The sequence below is a fragment of the Styela clava genome, chromosome 1, assembly GCF_964204865.1.
Source record: "Styela clava chromosome 1, kaStyClav1.hap1.2, whole genome shotgun sequence".
Taxonomy (NCBI): domain Eukaryota; kingdom Metazoa; phylum Chordata; class Ascidiacea; order Stolidobranchia; family Styelidae; genus Styela; species Styela clava.
The window spans coordinates 20,671,491-20,686,260 of record NC_135250.1 but is presented as its reverse complement, the minus strand read 5'-3'; the positions used below and the strand labels follow the sequence as shown (position 1 = coordinate 20,686,260).

The following is a 14,770-nucleotide window of genomic DNA, read 5'->3' as shown; positions in this document are numbered from 1 at the left end:
CCAAAACGCGCAGACTATCACCCGAAATTGAGCGAGCTATTTCTCTCGCCACCACGATAGGAGAGAGATCGCCGGCGTTATCGATGTCAATCCTAACCCCCACCTGACTATATTCCCAAAAAATCACGTCATTTCGACGTCACAGTGGCGTAATAGGGCGCACCAAAGTATGCGAATGGTCGTCCAAAACGCGTAGACTATCACCCGAAATTGAGCAAGCTATTTCTCTCGTTCTCTCGCCACCACGATAGGAGAGAGATTGCCGGCGTTATCGAGATTGTCATCGGCGGCGCAGATGCCATTTCGGGCGATCGTAATTATACTTCGGCAAGCCCTATCAAGTCACTACTGGGGTCTCGTGTAGTTTCGTACCTACCGTACTTCTAGTGGGCGTAACATAACAATTTTTTGATATGTCAATCCTAATCCCCATCTGATTACGCCATCCAAAAATTAAATCACTACGACATCACAATCACGTCATAGAGCTTGCCAAACATACGCACGATCGACCGAAATGGCATTGGCGCCGACGATAAAGAACTGACCGACGTTATCGGTCTCTCTCCTATTGGAATCTTTGCGACGAGAAAACGAGAGAACTAACTGTTCGATTTCGGGTGCTCGTTTGCGCGTCTTGGATGGCAGTTCGTATAGTTTGAAGTTCACATAGTTCTATTACGTCACTGTGACGTCTTAATGACGTAATTTTTGGATGGTGTAGTCAAGTGGGGGTTAGGATTGATACGTGAAAAAATTGTCATGCTACGCCCACTAGAAGTATGTTAGGTAAGAAACTACATGAGACCCCACTACTGTAATATAACACCAAGTACGGCACTATTCGCCATTTACTATTCCTCAAATAAAAACTTAGCAAAGCAAGGACTCCGTTACGAACCACCGACGTCCGATGGCACGTGATCAAAGCCAGCATATGCGTCCGCAGAACGTTCAGTGACGTCATAGCAAACGAAAACAAATCCCACAGAGCTAACAGAAATATTTGAAACAAGAGAGGTATGCTCAAATATATGGACAAGAAAAATCCATCTTTTACCACTGAAAATTTCAAAGCAATTTGTCAGGAGTGGGAATAGGGGGTTGCGCATTTCCAATACGTCGATATTATCTTTGTCGACCAATTTGCGATCATCGTGTTTTTGTCTGTTTGATTGCTGTGATGCGGTGCTTTGTTTATAATTTGACGAGTTTTGTTCGAAATAAAGAAATAGCCTAACCGTGTTCTTAAAATGTATGACGGTCAGAAATGCAATTCTCGACGCAGCAGAAACGATGCTCAAGGCTTGAAATCCGTTGTCGCACACTGGTCGGTCGCAAATACGTCTTCTGAGTGTCGTACTTTGGTGATTTGTATAGCTTTAACCCCTGGCCGTAGAAAGGTAATTCGAGGTTTAGCGTGTAGAATAAATGCCAATGCACCCACGGTGAAAAAATTAACGGGTTAGAAAAAATATTGGTTTTCGTTTTATAGCGGTTTGAATGAAATTGTCCGCAGACTGGCTACAACACCCTAGTTTCATTCCGAAGTAGGCAAATCTGGTAAATGAAATTCATTCACAGTATCAGCATTTGCAAAGTTATACTTTTATGATTTAAATATTTATCCAGTTCAAAATTTTGTCAGGCAAGGATACCGGTATGCCAATTTTAGTTTTTGTCCGAAGTAGGCAAATGTGGTGGATGAAATTAATTTCACTACCGCTACCAGGAATTCCGACATTTCGTATATTCCAGTTTTCGGATACCGGTACAAATTTTGGTTTTTGTGCGAAGTAGCCAAACCTGGTAAAGGAAATTCATTTCACTGGTACCAGGCATTCTGACATTTGATATATTCCAGTGTTCGGCACTTACCGGTACCGGGTAACAGCTTACGGTGACACCCTTTTTCAATAAGCTGGAAACCGCATACCAGTATTATTGTATCAGTCAAATAGCTAAGAAGTAATCGCAAACCGTTGCATTGCTGCATTGCGGGTACCGGAAACCTCAAACATCTCCATTCCCCATTAACAACTCTTAGCGCTGTAGCGGAGCAAGATTCACGTTCGCTTCTCAGCTGATATTACTTCGCCGCAATCGCCACAAGGTGTCGCTAATTTTTATTCTGATCACTTCTTCGAACACAAAAAACGAATCTCTTGAAGTCCACAGAAAATTTTAAAATAAATAAGAGTAATAGCCTTCTGAAGAAAAATTTTATCTTCAACCACTGAAAATTTTAAAGAAATTTTTCCAGTATTCGAAGAGAAAAGTGATTTCTTCAAAACGTGTCAAACAACAAGAACAAGAGAGATATCCAATATTGAAACAATCATTATGTCCACTTCGTGTCCAATAAATAAAAGTAATAGCCTTCTGGGGAAAAATTTCATCTCTAACCACTAAAAATTTCATAGCAATTGGTCCGGTAATCAAAGAGAAAAGCGACTTTTTAGATTTTCCACTAGGTGTCCAAAAAGTGTCAAAGAACAACAGCATAAATGGACACGTAGTGGACATAGCGATCGTTTCAATATTATGTTGTTGTTGTTCTTAGTGTCCTTGTTCTTTGACACGTTTTGAAGAAATCGCTTTTCTCTTCGAATACTGGACCAATTGCTTTGAAGTTTTCAGTGGTTGAAGATAAAATTTTTCTCCAGAAGGCCCTTTCCCTTTTTTTCTCGCTATTACGTCATCAAAATTATTCCCACTGGGTGGCGCTACGTGTCCATATATTTGAGCATAGCACTCTTGTATTGAAACGATCGTTATGTCCACTACGTGTCCTAAAATTTAATGATATACACGTAATGAAGACGGACTCCGCCTGCTACTGACAAATTGGCAAACAATTATTGTAAATTTTTTGACGATAGAGTATTTGGGCATCAAATCGCCATACTGCCGAGGCAAGATCTCAATTTTGCTAATCGCAGTCGTCGTTTGCTGCTTGATATAGGGTCGCGTTAAACCCGCTGACTGCAGCAAATCAGTTGCCACAGAAACGATGGCATACGAAAACAAAATACCTAACATACACAAGACGTGTAGATTTAAAGCAATTTGTAGTTACAATTTTGAACGTCGTGATGGGACTATGTTACTGAACCTTACGTTAATTAAACCAACGTTATTGTGAAATATAACTAGGATTTGGCAACAGTTACATCGGTTACGCCTGTTACGAGTTGTTGATGCAACAACTAACAAATTTTCTATTTTTCAGTATAGCATTACCAGTCGTCGTAAATCGTACTTTTCCGGAATATTTTCACTATTTGAAAGATTCGTCAAAAGTTATTTTCAAGTAAAGTTGCTCTGGTGGTCCGAGTCGAGTCTTTTCTATCAACTGGCTCAGGTCATTTAAAAACGTGTCTCGAATCGAGTCAATAACTGGGTCTCCGAAACACTATGTCATCGGAATCTATTTTGACCGAAACTTAGCTATTTAAACGTTCAATCACAATAGGGTAGAAGTTGAAACTGGGTTGAAGATGCAACAGTTTATGCTTGAATTTCGGTTGTAATGTAAATATCAGACAAAGTGTGCAAACCAGTGACCACGTTATACGTATACCAAGTTTCCTATAGTTAGTAAAAATTAATCGCACATTTTCAGCCAGGGCGACGCCACAAAAATGATTTTTGAGAATTGAGAACATAACCCTTACATGATTGATAGTAATACCCCACGAAGGATACGTCTATACTGATATATATTCGGAACTGGTGAATCCTGGTGTGGCAAACTAAAATATCCTTACGTATAAAATAAATACACTATCACATGTTTCACAATTTCAATTTTATTCAACTAATATTAGGGGCAATCATTTACCAGGATCCCGTTTTCGTAGAAGCAAGCCTGGCACCCTCCACAATAAAAAGCTTCACACACTGCGCCGTCACATTGTTCAAACTGACACGGGTCCACAAAGCAGTCCACCTTACATAGCTCTGGACATGAGTCAATATACCACTGAAAGTAAGCTGTAATATAAACAGACAGGTAAAGTTGGACCTATTGCATATATGGAAAGTATTCTCCAAAGCGTTTACTGTATTATATATCAACAAATAAATGTAATCTTTTAATTCTAAATTTGCTAATCCTCTCTAATCACACTTTATAGGAGCAAAGTTTATATGAAATATACAGAATTTTTTATGCAAACAGCAAAACGGAGTTTGAGATTTGTACAATATTACCATTTTTTATTAAATGTGAATGTCGGGTAAATCAACTACAAGATATATATATAACTAACTATAAGCAACAATTTTGCGCAAAGTATTTCAAAGGTTCACTTCGTTACTGCTATCGCATTGAGAAGAATTCAGGAATAAAGTGAAACATGGCTAGTGCGCCATACAAAATGTGCGCTGGAATCAAGCAAAAAACATGAAATTGGTCTAATTTTAATATGTAAGTATATATATATTATACTCACGGCATGATGGACACTGATATTCTGTAGCAGATACAGACATCAAAAAGCATGTTGCCAGAACAAAACCGAGAATAAAGAGGTTTTTCATCATTGTTTGTTTCAATTGCCTGTAAAATATATATATATATATATATAAGTTTGAGGATTTTTATACTAGCCATGATTATGAGAGAAAACGAAAGAAATACTAAAACTGTATAAACTAATACAACAACATTTGCAATGTTTTGGTAACATAGCTTGTAATTCATGGACCAAATTATTTTACCATTTTGGGCTGATATTTTCAGAAAATCTACGAGAAAATGCAAAAAACAGTGTTTCTTTATTAAATGCGCATTCGTAATAGTTCAAAGGAAATATAGCAAACAAAGTCCCAAATTTATTGAAGCCACTATAAAATACGGAGGATCTAAAAAAGTACGGATATCTATAAATTAGAATATCATCATATTACTACCTTGAAAACCATTAGATAATACAACGTACAGTCTACCTGTCCAGTGAAGTTATATTGAGGTGCGTTCTCTGTAGACACGTCCTTATGAAATGAAGATCATCTATTAGTCGATTATATATATATCTATACCTAATAGGCTATGAATATTTTTTGCTAGTGTGCGATTATTGGGCACTTTCGAAGATTAAAAATGAGGTTAGAATTTTTTTTTACATTTCATCGCTTTTTTAATTATTTCGTGGAAGCAATTTCATGATGGCTTTCAATTTCAAAATATTTAATAAAATTTCGATTAATATCGATAGTAGGAGGTGGTCGAATTAATAATTTGATTAAAGACTAGATTTATTCGCCTTAACGTCAGATAACAGAACGCAAATTGGACAGGATGATGGGCTTTTCTATTTTTGTTTATATTTGATGAATATGGTATTCTATTTTAGAAAATGAAATCCTATTAAATTGGGTGTAAAGAGCCGCACATAAACAAACCCACGATTGATACTCAATTGAATAATATGTGAATGTTTGTTGTCGTGTTTCTGGACATCGTGTGTATATAGGCTATAGGGGACAGTTTTGAGATTTACATATTGATCCCGATGAGAGGAAAGCCTATAAGACGGCTTTATCACATTGCGAATCACTGCCTCTAGTCGGGTATGGGAATAGTCAGCCAGTAAATTGTTTCAGATGCAAGGACTTGATGGTGGAGGGAACCGTAACCGATCAGCGGTTACGGAAACCACCCCACGGTGGCGAGGAGTTAAGCAATCCCCCCGCACATGATTATCCCCCACAGGATTAGAACCAGTGCAGAGTAATCAGAGGTGCTGCTCAAACATAATGTATCGCCCACTTTATACTGTTTGCACTAATATATATATATATACGCAACAGCTTGGCCCCGAACACTAACTTCACGAGCCCAGCCTTCGAATTTACCGCCCCAATTTTATCAGAAGTACGGATTCAATAGGTCGCTTCACTAATTAATGGACACGAAGTGGACCTATGGATTGTTTTGTAATTATCTTGTTGTTGTTGTTGTTAGTCTTTTTCCTTCTTGTTGTTACCTTATGAAAAAAATCGCCATTCTCGTCAACTACTGGATCAACTGTTTTGAAATTTCCAATGCCTAAACATTGTATTTTTCGCTGTTACTTTTATTTGTTCATAAATTTTTTATGTGATCGGATATTTCATCTAAAATTCCACTGTTTTATTTTTTATGTATTTTTGTTACAAAAAAGATTTCACTCATTTAAATTTTGACTATGCTTTTTCGAGACTCAGTTTTCGCGTTAAAATTGAGCGTAGACATAACGGAAGCCTTATAACTATCTGATCACATGCACGAGTGAGTGGCCTACGTGTGAATTAATTTAATACTTTGAGTTGAGTGAACACGTACTACTTCTTTTGACAACACCTTCGAATTTAAATTCTGTACGTTTTAAAACTTATGTTTGCTCTAATGATAATGTAATCTCGCGCAAGGACTGTTCGCAGAGCACTTAGTTGGACACTCGTCTTCGCTATACTCAAATTCAATATCAAGCATTCACGATAATAAATTATCATGTTGTCCTGCTGCAAATTATATTTCGATTAGATCGGTAGGATTACATAACCATCGAACTACATGCGCATTAGAGTTCGCGCTTATTTTATGGAGATTACGCACTATCCATTATTGTCATTAAAAATAACGCAAAGATAGTACTCCATTTTCCTGGCAGTTCGTGATTGTCTTGATTTACGTTTCGATGGTTTGATGCAAACAAGCTAAAAAAAATACCCCTCAAGATTATGGTTTTTGAATTCAACTTATGAACATCTATTCGAAAACGCCCCCAACAATAAATAAATTGAATTGCACCTGCATTCCAAAAGAGAAATATTGTCTGGTGTAGAACAAAATAATTCATATGTAATAAATATAGAAAAGATTTAGTACTAAGAAATCCACATCAGGAATTCTGTCACGACACACACTATTCCATGAAAATCTATTAACTTTTAGAATCATTTTGGTATGATCGATATAGTAATGTCATATATGTATAATATTTAAAGCGTCGTACTTTTATTGTCTGGTCGAAATAGGTAAAAAAACAATTAAATATATATATATATATTGGAAGTGGTTTGGTATAAGATATACAACCTGAAACACAAACATCGAGTGATTGGTAAATTTGGCGGTACCTTTGTAATTAATCTATTCTATATGATTTAATTTGAAACAATTTTGGTTTGTTTCAAGCAGGGCTGGGGAGCTGGTTCGAAATCATGATGGCTCCGGCTCCAGCTCCGGAGTCGCAGTGTATTCAATCTTTAGCTCCAACTTCGGCTCCGGAGCTTCATTTTTTTATGCCGGAGCTGGCTCCAGCTCCGGCTCCATAGCCATTATCAGTAGTGCAGCCCAATAACGCATTTTGCTAATTGTTTTCTAAGTGTGGCATGTTATTTAGGCTGTAAACACCCTTCAAGTCGGTGTCATGATAATTCCTTTTTGTTCCTGCATGTAACTTGTGAATCCACTGAGAGTTATTATATGCTGTATTTCCGGGCGAATCGGTCTACCCCGCATATAAGGGTTTTACATATAACCCCACAATAAAACGGGAAGGAAAATCGGCTTCTGGAATGGTCGCAGCGTTTGCGCATTCGGTGAAATAGCTCATAAAGACTTTTTCTACCACATAATATTTAACCCATAATAACTGTCTTTGTATTTTAATTTAATTGTGTTCAACATAACTGGCAATCATGCGGCCAAATAGAATCTGTCGTGGGCCATTCTAAAGCAAAACTTATGGTGTTTTCTGTTTTATTTTTAGTATTTTCAAATGTCGCTTTTTAATCAGGAAAATTTGGTTTGCGTATTGACTTCTTTATTTATCTTAGAATTTCATCACCGATGGTTATGTAATAACTCGTTTTCTCACAAATATGGTGAGTTATTATAAGATACTAAAATGAAACGGAAAACACTATAAACTTCGTTCTAGGAGACTTCCAACAGCTAAAAAAAATGCCTTGTTAATCTCATTATTTTTTTTGCCTACGACATATTATTTACCGGTTGACTTTGAAAATTATACAGTCACTAAAATAAATCTAAACGCAATCAATCTTACTCGCGATATACTTTTTATATATTCCAAAAATAACAACGGAAATTGATGAGACTTTTCTCCAGAACATGCTATGAAATGGATCAAAACAAGATATACCGTAATGGGGCACTTTGCCATACATTTTTATGATAGGTGACTGCTGCGGTGCATTTTGGAGTAGCTAACTAAACCTTTCTTTTGTCGTAAAACGACTCAATCTCGAGATACGTTGAACAGAATTGAAGACATTTGAAATGGATTGGATATTCAACGCCACGAAAAAATCATAATATGTTACATGGAAATTCCAAAATCACTTCTTCGAAAATCCCTGGCCATTAGGGTTTTTGAGCTTGACCGCAATCATGAAAAATTGCAGCTTAGTGGAAATGAGAATCAAAATTTTGATAAAAGCGAACCGCTTCAAATTTTGATACTAAACTTTCAAACATACAGAATAACTGAAAACTTTTCAAAATATATTAGGAACTAAAATTTTTAAAATGAATTATAAGCTGAAAAGAAAAGATTTTATCATTTGTAACGCTATCAGAAAAAAATTATAAATTTGAAAAACAAAAAATGAGATATTTAGGAGCTGGAGCCTGGAGCCACTAAATTTTTGGTAGCTCCGGCTCCGGCTCCAGCTCCATCTGTTATGAAAAGCTTGGCTCCAACTCCGACTCCGGCTCCATCAAAATGTAACGGCTCCATGGCTCCAGGCTCCGACTCCAGCTCCGGCTCCCCAGCCCTGGTTTCAATTTCAAGGATCTATTCAGATGATAAATAAACACTAAAACGCATTCAGATTCGAAAATCATGAACTTGTTTCATGGAGGTCAATGACATAACGTCTCGCTTGTTTTAAAAAACTAAATGCTTTATGACGTTAGTCGCGCAAATGAGTATACAAAGAAGGATTTATTTCCTTTAGATGGAAAGTTTAAATCATGTAGGTATACTGTGAATTAAATGAGTCTAACAATTTTTATATATGAAATTTGATATTGGTTGTGCCAAGAGCAATTGAATCAATAAATTAATAAAACAGAGAGTATTGAATGCTGAATTGATGTATGTGATCGAAAAAATGTCTGACCACATGTTGGTTTGTCTCCTGCTCGTGATCAAACGTGAAGTTTTTGAAAAATGTAACCTGTTAGAGTTCGCGTTAGCGCTATAAACACACCTTATCGCATCCTGATACGATGGCTCCTTTGTCTACTTCATATTCTGCACGTTCGCAATATTCACCTTCTGTCGGGTTCAAGGCTGATAATAAATGCAAATATTGTGTTGTAGCTGGTTGCGATCGACCCAAACTTGAATCAGACTATTACACATTTTAGTTATCCATGATCCATATACTTATTTATCATATATATATATATATGTTTTTGAATCTTTCAAAAGCGTCAGCAACAACACAATCGGAAAACAAAAAATTCTAAGAAATTCTATATGTGTAATGAAAATATGCATTTTGATGTACCGCCAAAAATTTTAACAAGCAGAAATTTGAGTTGTTAAATCTCCCTTTGGTAAAGCCAGATCAACGCTTTCCGACCAGAAAACACCAAACAGAAAAGATATCCTTGAAGACATCTGACTGCTTTGCTTGAGAATTTGAGATATTATGAAAATTTTGTATAATAATGTAAATAAATATGTACAGAATACGGGTCATGCTGCTTTTCCTTTCCAAATACTTCGTGTTCTAATTACCCATCAATTTTGGGCGCTCCCGAAGTATGTGCATCAAGATGGTTCACAACCTTAACCCTAAACTGGTACATATACTATGTTCATACTTCTGGAGGTTCCAATTTTGGAGTGAAACAGTCTGCATTCGTAATGAGTAGTTTAAAACATTTATTTGTATTTCGAACCACCTTATGACGCTATGCACAAAGCAAGATATAGCTGTCATTTTGCTGGATAGCCTTTTGCACGACAAATCGATATGTGAGTAACCGTAGGTAAATATAATTATATTATTGCTATTGGTTAAAGTTGAAATAAAACTCTAGGAAATTGATTAATGTAGGCATATGTTCTTGATACAAAGACGGTTTTATGCAAAAATGTTTCTTGAACAGACACGAATTCTGCAAAACACCAAAAACATTGTTTACTGAATGTTGTCAGATATAATACGACAAACCATTCTTTCCTATTAACAATAATGTACAGCATTCCCAGATTGAATAAATTTGAGTGTTTATATCAGCTGGTTCAAGTTAGTGAATCACATAGAACTTCCATAATTCTAATATGTATCGAAGTTTGGACCTTTCTATGTTGGCATTGCTTTGAAATAATGATTTCATTGTCAAATAGCATAGATTAGGGAAATTTTTTCTATATTGTAATAATTTTTGCGGTAAATGATGAAACAATTTAAAACAGCATATAAAGTCGACGAAAACTTCTAACAGTGTTCAATATATACTATACATTTTATGTTTGAAGCAAGTAAATCAAAAATTGTTCCGCAGAGCGCTGGTAAATATAATTGCAAGTTAAAGATGGCTGCTGGTGGAATCCCCTATCCACCATTTAACCCAGGGTATTACATTGAGTGCGCAACGCCGAAACGTTTTTTTTTTAAGTAATAGCTTCATATAGGGATCGATGCCAGCACGTAAAGGGCCTTGTTCAGAGTGAAGCCGTGGAAATAATTCATTAAAAATTCTAGATCTTTTTTCTATTCCCAAAAACTCAACTACTTTTTGTTTTGCAAGCTAGAAAAATGAATGGCCTTGCGGGCATACCGATCATATATGCCGTTAATGTGACAGACGTTTTGCAAGAATGATTAAATTAACTGTAATTTTGCACATAGCATCGTGATAAGTTTGTTTGTGTTAAATGTTGGTAAAGAATTAAAAACTGTTTCACCATGACTTTCAATTTCCGGGCGCTTCTTTTAATCTTTTTGTATAATAATGTGAAAGCAGATATTTATTCTATTTTTAACTAAATACTATTTAGATTTTCCAAACACTCTAGCACGCTGCAAAGTCGTTTCACGTCAGTCGAGGAGACACCATATCCATACTTCTCAGAATCAAACTTAAGGAATGTAATCGCACTAGATTTGTTTCTAGTAAATCAATGATTATTTTAATATCCATGTGTGGCTTGTGTGCATTTATTTTGCCTTTCAAAGCACGATGACGTCAAGCGATCGATCAGATTGTCGTTGAGTGGAATAGTAAGCACGTTTGACCATACATGTTGGCGTCCCGAGTTCTCCAGTTCGGACCTCATGCCTACAACCCAATTAACAGTATATGTATATATATTATACATATTTATTTGTGTGAATTTTTAACAGAAAACAACTTTCGATTTTGATATGCCGAAAAATTGGTACATATTCGTTATTCAGCTATCAAAAATTTTGTTGAAAATTGTTATCTTGCAGGGTGAAATTGAACGTTGAAAGTTTTTATAAAAACACATAAGTGTGCCACAATGTTTTTCTAGGTATACAATGTCTTTCAGCGTTGGGTAGAAGTCACTAAATGTCGAGTCGCGAGTCAAATCGAGTCATGGTTTATGCACTCCTGAGTCATCAGTCAAGTTAGGTCCCAGATGTTCCAAATAAAAAGTTGAGTCCGGAGTCATAACAGATATAAACACCAGTGAAATGGATAAATGTAAGTTAAATTAAAACTATGAAATGATTCTTTCCATTTCTCTTTCAAACCAGAGACCGGCAACCTTTTTATGTCGGGAACGAAATGGACATATCATAGTCTGTGCGGGCCGTTTAGGATTTCTACTTACAATTAAGTGGGTGAAACAAAATATTGTAGATTTTCTATTAATTTTGCATGAAACCGCAGTAAAATCATGAAAAATCTGTATATATGGCCTCTTTTCAATCCGATGTCTAGTTTTCGTCCAAATCGAGGCAGCTTAAATTTAAAATGAGCCCAAAATTTTATGCCATACACGTAATGAAGACAAAGTGCGCCTGCTACCGACAAGGTGGCAATCAATTAACGCAAATTTTTTGACGATAGACTATTTTGACAAAGATCAAATCTTAATAAAACTGCTCGGGCAAGATTTCAATTTTGCTAATCGCAGTCGTCGTTTGATGCTTGGTATATGGTCGTAGACGTACTAAAACCGCTGACTGCAACAAATCAATTGACACAGACACAATCGATGACACACGAAAACGAAATACCTGATATTAGACAAGACGTGTTTTGTAGTTACAAATTTAAACATCGCGACGGGGTCATGTTGCCGATTCCCACCTTAAACCAACGTTATTGTGAAATATAACCAGGATTTGGTAACAGTTACATCGGTTACGCCTGGTACGAGTTGTTGATGCAACAATCTTGCAAATTTTAAATTTTTCAGTATAGCATTACCAAGCGCCGTAAATCGTACTTTTCCGGAATTTTTTAACTATTTGAAAAATTCGTCAAAATTTATTTTCGAGTTGAGTTTCTCTGGTGAATTCAAGTCGAGTTTTTTCTATCAACTGGCTCAGGTCATTGAAAAACGCGTGATTGGTAGAATTATTACCCCACGAATCTAGGATACGTCAACATGTTCGAAACAGGTGAATCCTGATGTGACAAACTAAAATATTTTCACGTATATATGAAATAAATACACCATCACATGTTTCAAAACTTCAATTTTATTCGACTAATAACTAATATTCGGGCAATGCTTTACCAGGATCCCGTTTTTGTAGAAGCAAGCCTGGCACCCTCCACAATAAAAGGCTTCACACACTGCACCGTCGCAATGTTCAAACTGACACGGGTCCGCTACGCAGTCCACCTTACATCGCTGTGGACATCGGTCAATATTCCTCTGAAAGTAAGCTGCAATATAAATAGAACAATAGAATTGGAATTATTCTATATATTGGAATTTTTCCTTAAAGCGTATACTGTATTATATATCAACAAATAAATGTAATCTTTTAATTCGAAATTTTCTTAATCCTCTCCAACCACACTATAGCAGCCAAGCTCATATATAGGCCTTATATTATACTAAATTTTTTGGCAATTTGGTGCAAACAGCAAAACGGAGTTTGAGTTTTGTACAATAGTAAAATTTTTATGAAATGTGAATGACGGGTAAATCGACTAGAATATATATAACTAACTATAAATAACAATTTCGCAAATAATTCCAAAGGTTCACTTCGTTACTGTTATCGAGAAGAATCTCAGGAATAAAGTAAAACATGGCTAGTACGTCATACAAAATGGGGCTGAAATCAAGCAAAAAACATGAAATTGGTTCAATTTTAATACGTAAGTATAATACTCACGACATGATGGACAGTAATATCCTCTAGCTCCAGCAGATACCGACATCAGAAAGCATGTTGCCAGAACAAAACCGAGAATAAAGAGGTTTTTCATCATTGTTTGTTCAATTGGCTGTAAAATATATTAAACAAACTGATGATTTTTATACCAGCCTTAAGTATAAGATAAAAATATTTAAATATTCATGTTAATTACTGTTAGTTACAAATAATACATCTAGATTTGTTCGGTTAACACAGATTGTATTTATTTACTTAAGTCCCGGACTAAATTATCATACCATTTCGGGCTGAAATTTCCAGAAAACCTACGAGAAAGTAGCAAAAACAGTGCTTTTTTGGTGGTTGAAAAAACCTCATATATATGTAAATATTTGTTTCTCCATTAGAGGCTAAAATTTATTGAAGCCTACTACAACAGTCGGAGGATCTAAAAAAGTAGGTTGGGATATAAATTAGAATGTCTCCATATTGCTACCTTAAAAATCATTAGATAATACAACAACAGTTTACCTGTCCGGTGAAATTATAATGAGGTGCGTTCTCCGTAGACACGTCCTTATGAAATGAAGATCAACTCTAGGTCGATTATATATATATAACAAATTTTTAAGCCTAATAGGCTATGGATATTTTTTGCTAGTGTGCGATTATCGTGCACTTTCGAAGATTAAAAATGTGGTTAGTAAATTTCTTTCCATTTCGTCACTTTTTAATTATTTCGTGGAAGCAATTTTCACGATGACTTTCAATTTCAAAATAGTTAATAAAATTTCGATTAATATATATCGATAGTTAAGTATAGGAAGTGGTCGAATTATTAATTTGATTAGTGACTAAATTTAATTGCGTTAACGTTAGATTACAAAATATTTACTCAAATTAATACCCTTATCAGAATGATAATTGGACAGGAGGATTGGACAGGAGGATGTACTTTTATACTTTTTTTTATATTTGATGAATATGGAATCCAATCTTAAAAAATAAAATCCTATTCAAATGGATGTGAATAGCCACACATAAACATACTCAAGATGGATATTCAGTTTAAAATGTAACTTTTTGTTTCCGCGTTTCTGGGCATCGTGTGTATATAGGGCACGGTTTTAGGATTAGGATTTACCTATTGATTCCGGGAGAGATGAAAGCCGATAAGACGGCTTAGTCATATGGCGAACCACGGTTTCTCGTCCGGTTACCAGTACATGTCGGATATGGGAATTGTCAGTCAGTAAATTGTTTCAGATGCATGAACTTGATGATAGAGGAAGCCGTAACCGACCAGCAGTTACTCAAACCACCCTGCGGTGGCGAGGAGCCAAGCTCGAATGCGAACCCATACAGGGTAATTAGAGGTGATGCTCAAACATAATATATCACCCACTTTATACTGTTGGCACTAAAA

General features: G+C 35.9%; 2 long non-coding RNA genes across 2 annotated transcripts; both read right to left on the bottom strand.

Annotated features, from left to right (window-relative positions):
• Positions 1 to 3,805: 3,805 nt before the first annotated feature.
• LOC120337421 (uncharacterized) lies at positions 3,806 to 5,087 on the bottom strand. The gene is made up of 3 exons (XR_005568953.2): positions 4,954 to 5,087; positions 4,458 to 4,564; positions 3,806 to 3,996 (listed from the first exon to the last, which is right to left on the bottom strand). It is a non-coding gene; the product is annotated as an uncharacterized LOC120337421 (long non-coding RNA).
• Positions 5,088 to 12,698: 7,611 nt separating this feature from the next.
• On the bottom strand, positions 12,699 to 13,476 carry LOC120325386 (uncharacterized). Its single transcript, XR_005567326.2, has 2 exons — positions 13,363 to 13,476; positions 12,699 to 12,904 (listed from the first exon to the last, which is right to left on the bottom strand). It is a non-coding gene; the product is annotated as an uncharacterized LOC120325386 (long non-coding RNA).
• Positions 13,477 to 14,770: the final 1,294 nt, after the last annotated feature.